This window comes from Protopterus annectens, chromosome 2.part1, assembly GCF_019279795.1.
Source record: "Protopterus annectens isolate FY-2018-M chromosome 2.part1, PAN1.0, whole genome shotgun sequence".
Classification (NCBI taxonomy): Eukaryota; Metazoa; Chordata; order Ceratodontiformes; family Protopteridae; genus Protopterus; species Protopterus annectens.
In genome coordinates, this window is record NC_056729.1 from 284184560 (window position 1) to 284199772 (window position 15213).

Below are 15213 nucleotides of genomic sequence, written 5' to 3' on the forward strand. Positions count from 1 at the left end.
AAGGAATTAATCCAGTCTGAGTTCTGCAGTAGAGATTAAACTGAAGAGTAGAGCTTGTTGAGAATTGACAGTAGGACTTGGATGTGTTCCAAAGTCATCTTAAGTGGTTCATTTTGTTTTTCTTTTCAGGGTTTTAAAGTAGCCGTATCATTACGGGGAAAATCCCTTAATCTGATATATTTGAAACAACCGAAGGGTTCGCATGTAAGTATTAGCCTGGAAATGCACTTAAGGCCATATCTCAGATTGTATATGCTTCAGTTAGTATTTGAGGTTTTGCTACCTTTATGACGGTTGTTTTTATTTGCAACAGTCTGCCACAATTTTTAAGTTTGTCCATGAATTTTTATTGTCCGATTTATCCAGCCAAGGGTTCTGGACTTTCAAGCAGCAGGTATAAGGCACGATGGAGTCTGGTATGGCATGGCAGCATGTGCACACACCTAGGTGTAGTGAAAACTAGTTTACTCACTTCTGTGGATTTTAGGAAGAGTCCCTGGGGGGAGAAAAAACAATGGGGAAGGATGTACAAGTCTCCACACTGACAATCAAACTTTGTTCATTATGCCGTTGCAGTTATATGACAGGTGGTGCAGGAAGTCCACGCCTCCCTTTTCTAATTAAGCAGTGTGCTTGTAGTTTCACAGTGAAAATGAAAAAGTCTGCTATTGTATGCATATTCCTGGTTTGGGAGGGAAGGCTGCAATCCTTTCATTATGGTATAGTTTACTTTAGCTTCTCTGTGGGCAAGTGCAGTCTGAATTCTAACCTCCTCCCTCATTTTTCCCAGTACTGAATATTTTACCTGGTGAAGAATGTATTTTAAATTGTGAAATTTTCTGTTTATTTTGATTTGTTATAATGGGTTGTTACAATGTTTTATACTGGTGTGTTCAATTCTTTTATCTCCTTGTTATCTGCATGTGATCTGTCCATTTATTTAGTGTTGCAAATTAAGACTGCATACACGTATAACCAATGGTTCTTTGCAGTTTGTTTTTATTGGAACAGGAATTGCATGTAATGTTTTGTTGAAATCTGAAAACATCAACAGATGGTGCATGTAAGGGAGTTTCTTCTTACCAGCATTGTTGTGCAGTGGTAGAGTTGGTACAGAGGTGGAGGGGGTGCATGCCCCTTATGCTGAAATACTGTTTTTGAATTGTGTGTTTTTTCATTTGCTATAATCCTGCCAGAATGGGTTCTGACAAATGTTTGTTGCTTGGACAAATTTCTAAAAGTATTTTAGGGAGCAGAGGTGTAAAAGGGGAAGAGTTGTCTGCAGACTGGACTGACATACCCATAGGGGAGAAAGGGGTGTAGCTTCTTATGAACTCTTTGTTTCACTGTTACAGAACCTCATTGAAATTAAAGAAAAGCCAGTTGCGGAATTAATTTTTGGGCAAAACAGAAATAAATAGTGGGTCCAGCTCAGTTTGGTGTTTTCTGCAATTGTTTTGCCACATACTTGACAAAAATCACAGTACAATGTTAAACTTTATGGAACTGGGCGGCACAGTGGTGCAGTGGTGTGGGTTGCAACCTCCACAGAAGCAAGCTCTCCATTTCGCAGGTTCTGGGGTGCCTTGTGTGTTGTTTGCATTCTGTTCTGTGTGTGGGTTGGTTTCTTCCTCCGGTACTCCGGTTTCCTCACATTCCATTCAAGATGCATCTGGAGCATTTCTCCCCGGGCCTCCGCTGAAAACAGGCTCTGTTGAACCTAGTCGGACTTTCCCGGTCAACAAATGATAAATAAATAAATAAATAAATAACTGTGTTGTCTGTCAGCCTGTTTGTTGCAATGCTGCTAAGTATTTCAGAAGCCCATATAGGGTGCACCTGTGCTGTTTACTGCATTTTTATGAAGGTGTACATGATTTTTAGTGTACATGTAAACAGATTTTGACTTATATAATCTTTGTATGGTTTCATTAATTGGTCTTGTGTTAATGTCCCACTGGTGTATCATCACTCCGTCTGTATTCTACTCTCAAAGCATTTCATTGCAGTTAACTTGCCAATTCATTGTGCTGCTGTTTTCATCAAAATATTTAATGTAGTCAACCCATAAGCAGGACAAAAGTTAAAAATGAGAACCAGGTTTCATATACTCTGTGTAGTAGGATCATCAATATCAAAACAAATTTAATTTTCTTTTGTATGTAACACAGCTGGTATTAACCACTCTTCATGCTCCTTTTCAATAATGTAGCTTCTTTTTACCATCCTATTCTGAATTGCTCCCTCTTGTCAAGGCCTGTATGTCCTCATTCTTGATAATTCTTTCCAAGTGATTACATACTGTCATCTCCAGCTGGATGCTTGTACTTTTACATCTAGACTCGCTCCTTTTCCAGGTTAGTAGTAATTGTTTCTTTGTGATTATTTTGCCTGTGTGCCTTTGACCATCAAGCCTTCCCTTATTAAATTCAGCTTGTTCCTTGACCTAGGGGTGCACCCATTCTCATTTGGTGCAAGCAGAGTCATTAAGGGTTGCTTGTGTCCCTGTTCACAATGGGGGCATTTCTCTCTCTAATTTTTTCCCCCAAGCAGTGTACACCCTACAAAGAATCTTATCCTGCTTCATCTTACTTTTGTTACCTTTCACTTGAATACAGCTGATGTTCATCGTGCATACAGCTGCAGTCATAACAGATGGGTTCTCCTGCCGTCAGGCGGGTCCTCGGTCGGCCGAATTCCAAAGTCTAGGTCCGGCGTCGGTTGTCGTTGCTTCCTCCCTGACGTCAGTGCGACAGGGGTATCCAAGAACCAGCCAACGCCATTTTCTTTAGTCTTTCTTGCCGCGCGGTGCCCGAAGCAGAAGCAGTTCGCAAGTGCCAGTCGGCCAGCTCCTGAGATTACGAAAAATTTGGAAACCGAAGTCTTCTTAAAAGCTAAGTACCCCGTTGGGGAAACTTTTCTTGCCTCAGACCGATGTCAGACAAAGTTAATAATTGTATTTCTTGTGGGAAGCAAATACCGCATAAGGATTTCCATTCCCTCTGTATACCTTGTTTAGGCCCAGACCACAACGTCTCGGTCTGTCACTTTTGTGCTGCATTCAACAAACGCACTATTAAGCGTCGGGCAGAGTTCGCCCAGCATTTTTTTGGGAAAGCACTTAACTATACCATGTCGTCGGATACTCCGATTCCAGTTTTGTCTAAAAAAACGCAAAGACAAGGACTGACACTCTAGGTCCGTGGCCTCTACCGACACCATGCCAAAGCCGACTACACATGGTCCGGTTCTCAGTGAGGCACCTACGCAGCCCCTGATTACCGACGACACATCTTTGGCGGTGTATCCTGTACCCGAGGTCGCAGGCTCCTCGGCCCACACCCCGACTACAGATACCGAAGCCACTCTTGGCGTTGAAACAGAATGTGGACAGGTCCACCTCCACTCAAGGTGTCTTCAGACCTTCCTCTTCTTTCTCCATCAAGGCTTTCACCAAGTCTAAAGCAACCATGCACCCTAAGAGACCAGCTACACAGGGCCCATCTCCAGGCCCTATGCCTAAGAAACAGATGCTTAAAATGGCTGAGGATTTAATTACTCTAATCAGAGGTTCTCCGCCACCTCCGGACAAAAGGCCCAGAGTGGAGGAAGACTCCCCCTCCTCTGATCAGGGCTCCATTATTTCAGAACACTCTGATCAGGAACAGTCTTACTCCCCTTTTGAAGACTCTGATGCAGAGGAGTCTATTCCTTCTGTATCCCCCCCTGAGGATTACTCATTTGGGGAAACTTTGCATACCTTAAGGGAACACTTCCACTGGGAAGGCCAGGATTACTCAGATTCCAAGAAAAGGCTAAGGGAATTTCTTTTGTTACCCCAGCACAGGCCTCTGGCTATATCTCCCGTCTTGGACATCCTAGATGATGTTTACTCGGAGGCCTGCCTTAATCCGGACTCTCTACCTCCAGCTCCAGTTAAGCCTGACAGGTACTACAGGGTTCCTGACTCGCACCAATTTCTTTACAAAAGCCATGCTGCTGACCTAGAAACCATCTCACAGGGGCCCAAGGGAGTTAAGGCTTCCATAGCCAAAAATCCATTGCCTTCTGAGAGAGATTCCAGATCCTTAGAAAGGTGGGGAAAAAAGGTATATACCTCGGCTACCTTAACCATGAGGGCCTTAAACTGTCAGTTTCATATGCTAAAATACCAACAGTTTCTGTTCTCAATTGAAAAGTAAAATGTCACAACCTGAACAACCAGACTTGAAAGAGTTGCAGGATTTGATGCATAGTGCAGAACAAGTGGGTAAACATACCTTACAATGTGGTTTTGATGCTCTAGAGGCCTCATGTAGAGCTGCTGTTACAGGCTCAGTCATACGTAGGCATGCCTGGCTCAAGGAACAAGCCTTGCCTGATCATGTCAAAGCTAAATTACTTAGACGCCCCTCTTCAAAAGGATGTACTATTTGGGGCAAATGCTGAGGAAGTATTACTGAAAATGGAGGAAAAAGCTAAATCAATGCAAACTGTGAAAGAATTTCTGCAGGTTCAACCCCCACATTTTAGTAGAAATTGGCCTTCCAAAAACTGGTCCTTTCCTGCCACAGACAGACCCCAAAGAGGCAGATACAGGCGCCCGAGGGGCAGAGGACAATCACAAGGATCGTACAGAGGCAGACAATGGCAGTCTCCTACACAAAGAGGTGGTGAGGACAACTCACAATCTTTCAGAAAGCAAACCCAATGACTTTCCCCTTTGCAGGCCAACCAGGTCTCAAATGGCAGCACCCTTAGGAGGAAAGCTGGCACTATTCTCAAAAAATTGGCATGTTGTCACAAAGGACAAATGGATCCTGGACATTATAAACAGAGGCTACAAATTCCATTTTCATACCCTTCCAAAAATGAGAGGCATGCCAAAACTGCCACACAATCAAAGGGCAGAGGCACCAAAGCAAATTTCAGATCTTATAAACATGAAAGCTATTCAAGAGGTACCTACACACGAACAAGGTCAAGGTTTTTTATTCCAGGCTATTTCTGGTGCCAAGGAAGGGAAAAGATTGGAGACCTATTTTGGATCTTTCCATCCTAAACACATTCCTACTCGTACCAAAATTCAAGATGCTCACTCTACAGCAACTTCTTCCCATGCTGGGCAAGGAGTCTTGGCTGGTAACATTGGACCTCAAGGAGGCATACCTGCATGTCCCAATCGGACTAAATTGCAGAAGATACCTCAGATTTCTTGCAGGTTCAACCCATTATCAATTCTCTGCATTGCCCTTTGGCTTATCTACTGCACCCAGAGTATTCACGAAATGCCTGGCATCAGTAATTGCCTACTGCAGACTTCAAGGGATACGGATATACTCTTATTTGGACGACTGCCTGATCCAAGCGGACAGCAAGCACATTCTTCTGAAACATCTGGCTTATGTGATAATGTTATTAAACTCTCTGGGATACACAGTCAACAAAGAGAAATCAAGGCTAATACCCTCTCGGAATATAAATTTCCTGGGTGCCAATTTGGACACAAACACCCAGATGGCCTACCTCACGCCAGAGAAGCAGGGGCAACGAATTCAATATTTCAGAACACTGGCAAATTGCACCAGGCTGACTGCAAGGAAAATCCTGCAGGCTCTGGGATTCATGGCATCTTGCATCTTATTAATCCCATGTGCAAAGCTGCATATGAGAACTACAATGGTACCTAAGAAACATATGGTCTCAACACAGCCACAGTTTGGAAACAGTAATACCATTAATTCCATGTCTGCAAAAGGAATTTCTGTGGTGGGCTCAAGCATGTCAAACAAACACAGGTCTTCCATTCAGCAAGCCTCAAGCAAATCAAGTCATCACAACAGACGCCTCGGACTACGCCTGGGGGGTGCACATGACAGACCGGTGCATTCAGGGCAAATGGTCCCAAAAAGAAAAGCACCTTCACATCAATCAAAAAGAAATGCTAGCAGTAATAAATGCTATTATAGCTTTCAAGGACCTTCTACAACCAGGTCAACTATTGATAAGAACGGACAACACCACAGTTATGTGGTACATAAACAAGCAGGGAGGAACACATTCTTATCCCCTATGCAGACTGGCCATGTCACTTTGGAACATGGCCATGGACTTACAAATGAAACTACAAGCAGAGTACTTGCCAGGCAAGGAAAACACGCTGGCAGACAACCTAAGCAGGAATATGACAGATCCACACGAATGGAAGTTGCATCCAAAATTTTTACAGAAATAATCCAAGAATGGGGAAGGCCAGACATAGATCTCTTTGCCTCCCACAAAAATCAATTGACAGAATTCTGCTCGAGGATCTTCCATCCAAAGGCCTGGAGAGTGGACGCTCTCTTTCAGTTGGACATCAATGACAGTTTATGCCTTCCCGCTTCTTCCTCTGCTGCCCAAAGTCCTATTGAAGACCAGAGCAGACCGACCAAAGATGATCCTCATTGCTCCGGACTGGCCAAGGCAACACTGGTACCCACTCCTGAGGAGCCTGATGCATTCCCCTCCATGGACCCTGCCTCTAATGCCTCTTCTGACTCGGCACAGCTTCAAAACTCTTCACAGTCCGCTAAAAACACTCAATCTAGCCGCATGGAAGATTCCTTAGCATCACAGCAGGCCCTACTCTCCAAGAAAGGTGCAGGATGTCATTTTGGAGGCCAGAAGGCCATCAACTAGAAAAGCTTACTTCGCAAAATGGAAATGTTTTTGTGTCTGGAATGAGAAAAAGGGCCAGAACCCTGGAAAAATGAATTTACCTCAAATACTACAATATCTGGCTGAACTGCTAAGCAGTGGACTTTCGTTCTCCATCAAAATCCATCCCTCAGCCATTTCTGCGGAATACAACACTGATCCTCCTTTATTCTCTCACCCTCTTTTAAGACAGTTCCTCAGAGGGGCTAAGAATTTAAGTCCTCCAAGGAAACAACCAATACCTGCTTGGGATCTTAATTTCATTCTGGAAAAACTGACTTTGCCTCCTTTTGAGCCAACTGCCTCATCAGATTTGCAATATTTGTCCTGGAAAACAGCTTTCCTTCTGGCTATCACTTCAGCTCGTAGAGTTTCAGAACTACAGGCTCTCATGGCTGTCCAGCCTTTTATCATCTTCCATCAGGACAGAGTTTCCTTACGAACCAACCCGTCCTTTATGCCTAAAGTGGTATCCAGGGTAGCTTTAAATCAGGCCATACATTTACCTACTTTTTATCCCAATCCTCAAAACAAAGGGGAGAGAGTACTACATTCCTTGGACATCCACAGGCAACTGCGTTATTATTTGGACAGAACAAAACCTTTCAGAAAATCAGAATAGCTCTTTGTGGCCTATGCGGTAGGAGCTCAAGGAAAGCCAATTTCCAAACAGACAATCTCAAAATGGATAGCCCACTGCATATGCTTTTGCTATTCCTTTCATGGCAAAACTGTACCTACAGGCATTAGAACTCATTCCGCCAGGGCCACAGCCACCTCTGCAGCCTTCCTCAGAGGAGTTCCTACCAAGGATATTTTGGAAGCAGCCACTTGGAGTTCTCTGCATACCTTCTCCAAACACTACAACCTACCATTATACTCCAAATCTAGAGCAGGCTTTGCCACTGCAGTCTTGCAGGGCATTTTGACTCCTAGTTCCACCTAGTGCCTACCACCCCTTTCTTAGCTTTGGGATTCTACCCATCTGTTATGACTGCAGCTGTATGCATGATGAACATAGTACAGTTTTGTACCTACCATAAATGTAGATGTTCGAGTGCTAATACAGCTGCAGTCCAGGTTTCCCTCCCTCCTTCCCCTCTAGGGGTATTCTTTTATGGTGTATTTGCTTGCAACTACTGTTTTTTGATTACATTGCATTGCATTACTACATTATTTTATGTATTGCCTTCCTTCTGGGGGCACCTGACATCTGGGGCAAGAAAAACTGAAGAAAATGGCGTCGGCTGGTTCTTTTATACCCCTGTCGCACTGACGTCAGGGAGGAAGCGACGACAACCGACGCCGGACCTAGACTTTGGAATTCAGCCGACCGAGGACCCGCCTGACAGCAGGAGAACCCATCTGTTATGACTGCAGCTGTATTAGCACTCGAACATCTACATTTATGGTAGGTACAAAACTGTACTTTTCATATATTGCATCTGATGTTAATTTCATTATTTCTCACGATAGGGTCTTAGAAATATGACCATTCCAAAAGACTCTTGCTTTAAGTCTCAAGCTCCTCCCACTTCTAGAATGCCCTGCACCAGCCCTGATGCCTCAGATCTCATTTACCTCCTTCCCGGATAGCTTCTTTAAAAGATGAGTTTAAACTATCTAATTTTTTCTAATCTTCTCTTCTACTCGTACTCTTCTCCTGACATAACTTTTTAGAAGGGTAGTTTCTTTTTCCCTGTTAATTTTAGGTATTGGAAAAAGATAATGGTTTTAAATGATGCACCACTTGTGGGCACTAAATTCCAAGTTTGGTTGCCCACTAGAGGTGTATCTATTGATGTCCTTCAAGGATGCATCTGCAGTCATAACATATGGGTTGTCCTGCATCAGGCAGCCCTTCGGTCGGCCAGATTCCAAAGTCTGGGTCTGGCCTCGGCTGATGTCGCACTTCACCCGACGTCATAGCTCCCGGGGTATAAAGGCATCAGCCGACGCCATTTTCCTGAGTCTTTCTTGCCGCGCGGTGCCCGAAGCAGAAGCTGTTCGCAAGTGCCGGTCGGTCAGATCCAGAGATTTCAGCTACCGAAGACTTCTAAAAAAGCTAAGTACCCCGTTGGGGACTCTTTCTTGCCTCAGCCGATGTCAGACAAAGTAAATAATTGTTTAACTTGTGGGAAACAAATACCTCATAAGGATTTCCACTCTTACTGCCTTCCTTGCTTAGGCCCAGACCACGACGTATCAGCTTGTTTAGCCTGTGCTTCCTTCAACCGACCGACACTTAGACGTCGGTCGGAGTTTGCTGAAGAGTTTTTTGGTCCCGCTTTTGCGTATAAAATGCCGTCGGAGACTCCGACTACACATTTAGCCAAGAAACGCAAGGAAAAGGACCGACACTCTCGGCCCGCGGTTTCGGCTGAAACCATGGTTAGGTCTACCGCGAGTGTCTCGGTTTCGGCCGAAACAGAGTCCTCTGTTCTTCCTTCGGCCGCAAGCATGCCTCCGACAACCGAGGCCTCACAGGCCCCGGCTGAGTCAGCTACAGAAATTCTTACCGAAGAAGCAGGCACACAGGAATTGTCCGACACCATTCCGTTGGACATCTCTACTCCTGCACGTGGGGCAGCTAGGCCCCCTGCTTCTATGTCTATTAAGGCCTTCTCCAGGGCTAAAGCAGCTAAACTTTCCAAGGCCTTACCTACTAAAGCTCCCTCTCACAGACCTTCCTCTAGTTCTCAGATTCTCAGCCTGGCTGAGGACCTTATTTCTCTGATCAGGGGATCCCAACTTCACCCAGACAGGGCCTGTCATCCTCCTCCTGAAAAAAGGCGTAGGACTGAACCCCCTGAACCTCTCTCCTCTGACTATTCCTCGGATGGATCAGAGCTATCAGACCATCGGGAAGGACCTTACTCACCTTACGAGGATTCGGATGCAGAAGACTCCATCCCTTCTGCCTCCCCCCCCCCCCCTTTGAAGAATTTTCATTTGGGGAAACCCTACACTCAATGAGGGAACACTTCCAATGGCAGGGTCAGGATTTTTCTGAATCTAGGAAAAGGCTTAGGACTTTTTTACACTTACCACAACATAGGCCTTTAGCCATTCCACCTGTACTATCAGTTGTCATACAATGATGCCAGTTCTGCCCCTGATTCTCTTCCCCCAGCCCCTGCCAAACCTGACAGATATTACAGGGTCCCGGATTCTCACTTCCACTTGTATAAGGCCCACGCTGCAGACCCTGAAACCATTTCTCAGGGCCCTAAGGGTGTTGCAGCTGCCTCTGCCAAAAACCCCCTACCCTCTGAAAGAGAATCAAGAGCATTAGAGAGATGGGGTAAAAAGGTTTATACATCTGCTACTCTTTCAGCCAGAGCTTTAAACTGTCAATTTCACATGATACAGTACCAGGAAGTTTTGTTAGATCAGCTGAATAAAAAGCTTTCCTCTCCTGAACCTTTAGACCGCAAGTCCCTTCAGGATTTGGTACACAACTCACAGCAGGTCAGTAATCATTTCTTAAAATGTGGCTATGATGCACTGGAGGCTTCATTTAGATCAGCTATGACTGGAGCAGTGATTCGAAGGCATGCCTGGCTGAAAGAACAATCCTTGCCAGACCATGTCAAGTCTAAACTCCTAGATGCCCCTATGGCGAAACAAAGTTTATTTGGCCCCCCTGCACAGGAGGTTCTAAAGAAGGTGGAAGAAAAAGCAAAATCTGTGCAAACAGTCAAGGATTTTCTGCAGGTCCAACCTCCGAGGTTCAGCAGAAATTGGCCCTCAAAGAATTGGTCCTTTCCAGATACCTCCGGAGCACAGAGAGGCAGAAATAGACGTCCAAGAGGCAGAGGCCAAACAAGGGGTGCCTACAGGGGCCGTCAGTGGCAAACTGACAACCAGAGGAGTGCCGCCACAGCTACGACTGCAACCACTTCCACAGGACAGACACAATGACTTGGCTCTGATTCCGCCTACCAGGGAACAACTGGAAGCACCCTTGGGCGGAAAGTTAGCTCTATTTTCAAAAAACTGGCATTGCATTACAGGAGACAAATGGACTTTGCAAACAATAGACAAAGGCTACAGGTTTCGCTTCCACACTTTACCAAAAAAGAAAGGAATGCCAAATCTTCCATCAAGCCAGGAGTCAGAGGCTCTAAAACAAATCACCAACTTACTAAGGATGAGAGCAATAGAAAAGGTATCATCTATGGAACAAGGCCAAGGATTTTACTCCAGACTATTCCTTGTACCAAGAAAAGAAACTCAATGGAGGCCTATTCTCGATTTGTCCGCACTGAACACATATCTCATAGTACCAAAATTCAAGATGCTGACCCTACAGCAACTTCTTCCCATGTTGGGCAAGGAGTCTTGGCTGGTGACTCTAGATCTCAAGGAGGCATACCTGCACGTCCCCATACGACCAGATTGCAGAAGACCCCTCAGATTTCTTGCAGGATCAGAGCATTATCAATTCTCAGCATTGCCCTTTGGCTTATCTACTGCACCCAGAGTATTCACGAAATGCCTGGCATCAGTAATTGCACATTGCAGGCTTCAGGGAATTCAAATCTATCCATACCTGGACGACTGCCTAATACAAGCGGACAACAAGACAAAAATAATAAAGGATTTGGCCTATGTCATACAACTGCTACAAGCCTTGGGATACACAGTCATACAGAAATCAAGACTAGTGCCATCCCAAAGGATAACATTTTTGGGTGCAGAACTGGACACAATAACTCAGATGGCTTTTCTCACAGAAGAGAAACAAAAGCAGCTTCCACTTTACTTCATGGCATTGACGAGACAAACTCAGCGTACTGCAAGGAAAGTCCTGCAGGCCCTGGGTTACATGGCATCCTGCATAATCTTGATCCCACATGCCGGACTGCATATGAGAAAATTACAATGGTACCTAAGGAATATATGGTCTCAACACAGACACAACCTAGAAACAATGATACCAATCATTCCATGCCTGAAACAAGAATTCCTGTGGTGGGTTCAGGCCTGTCAGACCAACAGAGGGTTGCCTTTTCACAAACCACAACCAAGGCAGACCATCACCACGGACGCCTCAGACCTAGGCTGGGGAGCACACATGGAAGGCAAGTGTATCCAAGGCCTATGGTCCCAGGACCAGCTGAAACTGCACATAAATCTAAAGGAGATGCTGGCAGTGAAGCATGCAATCGAGGCATTCAAACCATTCCTCCAGCAAGGACACCTGCTGATAAGGACGGACAATACCACAGTCGTGTGGTACATCAACAAGCAGGGAGGCATGCATTCCTACCCTCTATGCCGGATGGCAATGGATCTGTGGAATCTAGGCCTGAATCTCAACATTCGACTGCAGGCCAGATTCGTACCAGGAAAAGAAAATTCACTAGCAGACAGATTAAGCAGAACTACCACGGATGCTCACAAATGGATGCTGCATCCAGACATCTTCAAAACCATAACAAAGACATGGGGAATGCCAGAGATAGACCTGTTCGCCTCCCCACTCAACCACCAACTGAAGAAATTCTGCTCAAGAGAATACCACCCGCAAGCCTGGAGGGTGGACTCCCTCTCTTTCAGCTGGAAGGCCATGACAGTTTATGCCTTTCCACCTCTCACATTGATGTACAAAGTTCTACTGAAGATCAGGGAGGAACAGCTAAAGGTAATTCTGATAGCTCCAGACTGGCCAAGGCAGCATTGGTACCCACTACTGAGAAGCATGTCTTGGGCGAACTCATGGCCTCTACCCCTATGGCCTTTACTTCTAACACAGAACAACTACAAGACCCTGCATCCAAACTTGAAAACACTGCAGCTAACTACCTGGAAAATTGCATAAAGGAAAACCAACCTGTGTTATCTCAGAGGGTCAAGGACATTATCCTGGAGGCTCACAGACCCTCCACAAGGAAAACATACTCAGCCAAATGGAAGAGATTCCTCATTTGGAGTGCATCAAAGGGAACAGATGTCACACCGGCAAACCTAGCACACATTCTAGAATACTTAGCAGAACTGTTCCACAATGGCCTGTCCTATTCTTCCATTAAGATTCATGCTTCAGCAATTTCAGCAGAGTACAACATGGATCCTCCTATCTTCTCTCAACCTCTCCTCAGACAATTTCTAAGAGGGATCAAGAATGTAAAACCTCCAAGGAAACCACCTCTACCTGCATGGGATCTAAATTTTGTGCTGGAAAAATTAACACTTCCCCCTTTTGAACCAGCAGCATCAGCAGACTTACAGTTCTTATCTTGGAAAACTGCCTTCCTTCTAGCAATCACTTCAGCAAGAAGGGTATCCGAGTTACAGGCCTTAATGGCAGTGCAGCCTTTCCTTATCTTTCACCAGGATAGAGTGTCTCTGAGAACCAATCCTACTTTCATGCCAAAGGTGGTATCCAGAGTATCCTTGAACCAAGCTATTCATTTACCTACGTTCTTCCCTAACCCACAGAACGGGGAAAAACTACTACACACCTTGGATGTGCACAGACAACTGCGCTACTATCTGAACAGAACTAAGACCTACAGAAAAACTGACCAGCTTCTGGTAGTATATGCAACAGGAGTGCAAGGAAAAGCAATTTCCAAACAGACAATTTCAAAATGGATAGGAAATTGCATTCGATTCTGTTACTCTTTTCATGGAAAGACAACTCATGAAAATATCAGACCTCACTCCACAAGAGCTACAGCCACCACTACAGCTTTCCTACGAGGAGTGGCTACCAAAGACATTTTAGAAGCTGCTACTTGGAGCTCCGTGCATACATTTGACAAGCATTACAATCTTCCTTTATACTCCAGATCCCGAGCAGGTTTTGCAACTGCAGTTTTACAAGGGATCTTAACTACACCATCATTATCTTAGTGCCTCCTCCCCCAGTTTGGCTATGGTATTCTACCCATATGTTATGACTGCAGATGCATCCTTGAAGGACATAGTACAGTTTTGTACCTACCATAAATGTAGATGTCCGATAGGTATGCATCTGCAGTCAGGATTACCCACCCTCCTTCCCCTCTGTGGTATTCCTTGGGTACTTACCCCTCTCTTAGCTAGCTGGGGGAATCTATTATGGTGTATTTGTTTGTATGTATATATATATATATATATATATATATATATATATATATATATGTATGTATATATATTCCTTTTGCTTGCTACTGTTTGGAATTTTCTACTTTATCCAAATTTAACCTTCCTAGAGGGCACCTGGCATCTGGGGCAAGAAACACTGAAGAAAATGGCGTCGGCTGATGCCTTTATACCCCGGGAGCTATGACGTCGGGTGAAGTGCGACATCAGCAGAGGCCAGACCCAGACTTTGGAATCCGGCCGACCGAAGGGCTGCCTGAGGCAGGACAACCCATATGTTATGACTGCAGATGCATACCTATCGGACATCTACATTTATGGTAGGTACAAAACTGTACTTTTAGGTGCTTCTCACATAGTTCAAGAATGCGAAATGTGTACTGAATTCAATCCCCAGTCCTTATCGGATTGCAGCAACAAACAATTTTGGGAAGGCTTTTACCTTCATTTGGAGCTCAAACACCTGCTAAACCCAGCGTGTCCAAAGAGCCAAGAAACGTCCCCCAGCAGTTTCCATGGGGGCTTCGACTTCAGCTCCTGTGAAAAGAACCAAAGCTGGCGGATCCGTTGTCTTTGGATCAAATGAGGAGCAGGCCTTCTCAGAGCAGAGGAGCTCCTCTTATCAGACACCTCTTTCATCAGACATTCCTTCTAGAACCCAACCTGCTTTGGATCCTAAGGTTTTGTTAGATCCAACAGTAGTAGTCTTCATTTGTAGTTCCCCATCACTTTCCAAGCCCTTCTCGGATCTGAAGGTTCCGATCAGAGGTCTAGGAGCCATACACCAAAGCATTGGGTGGTGGGAGGTCCTCTTCTTTGGCTAGGTCTTCTCATTCATCAGTTTCTTCCAGGTCTTCCAGACTTTCCTGTTCCGAGATGGACAGGATGATGCAGAGTTTGCTCAAGGCTCAGCTCAAGATGGGACTTTTACAGTCTCCAACCATCTTGGATCTGTGAGAGCCCTGTCACCTTTTCTACCAGCTCCTCTTCCAATTCGACAACTGAATTTGGAACCCCAGGATCTGGATACTTAGAGATGTCAGTGAACCAAGATTGTAATTTCCTTGACTCAGTCATTGTCCCAGACCGACTCTGCTGTGAGACTCTCTGAGCAAGGTGGGTCCCGGGCCTGAGGCGTAGGCGCAGACACTGTGGGGATGGTTTTGTCTCCAACTTGGTCAGATCTATCTCTTTCCCTTGGGGTTTTGGCTTTTGACAGTTTGGGGCTAGTGTTGTCTGGAAGCCACGAATCTGAGATGATCTCCTCCATTTATCTTGGGAGTATTTCGGCCCTGAAGAGGGAGGGAGAATGAGCCCCAGGTTTGTCTGCTTTCCAGGTGGAAGAGAGGGCACTCACTATGCCCAGAGATCCATACCCCCCCCTCCCCCAATCCCAGGCAGTCTTCATCCGGTCCGAGC

The 15213-nt window shown here is 45.2% G+C and overlaps 1 protein-coding gene across 3 annotated transcripts in view; it reads left to right on the forward strand.

Annotated features, from left to right (window-relative positions):
• Nucleotides 1-15213, forward strand: part of GNB1 (G protein subunit beta 1) — a 1803552-nt gene that overhangs the window by 511256 nt on the left and 1277083 nt on the right. For all 3 annotated transcript variants that reach the window (XM_044062129.1, XM_044062128.1, XM_044062130.1), the window contains one exon: nucleotides 130-204. The gene's annotated coding sequence lies outside the window, so the exon portion shown is untranslated. The remainder of the gene's footprint in view (nucleotides 1-129; nucleotides 205-15213) is intronic.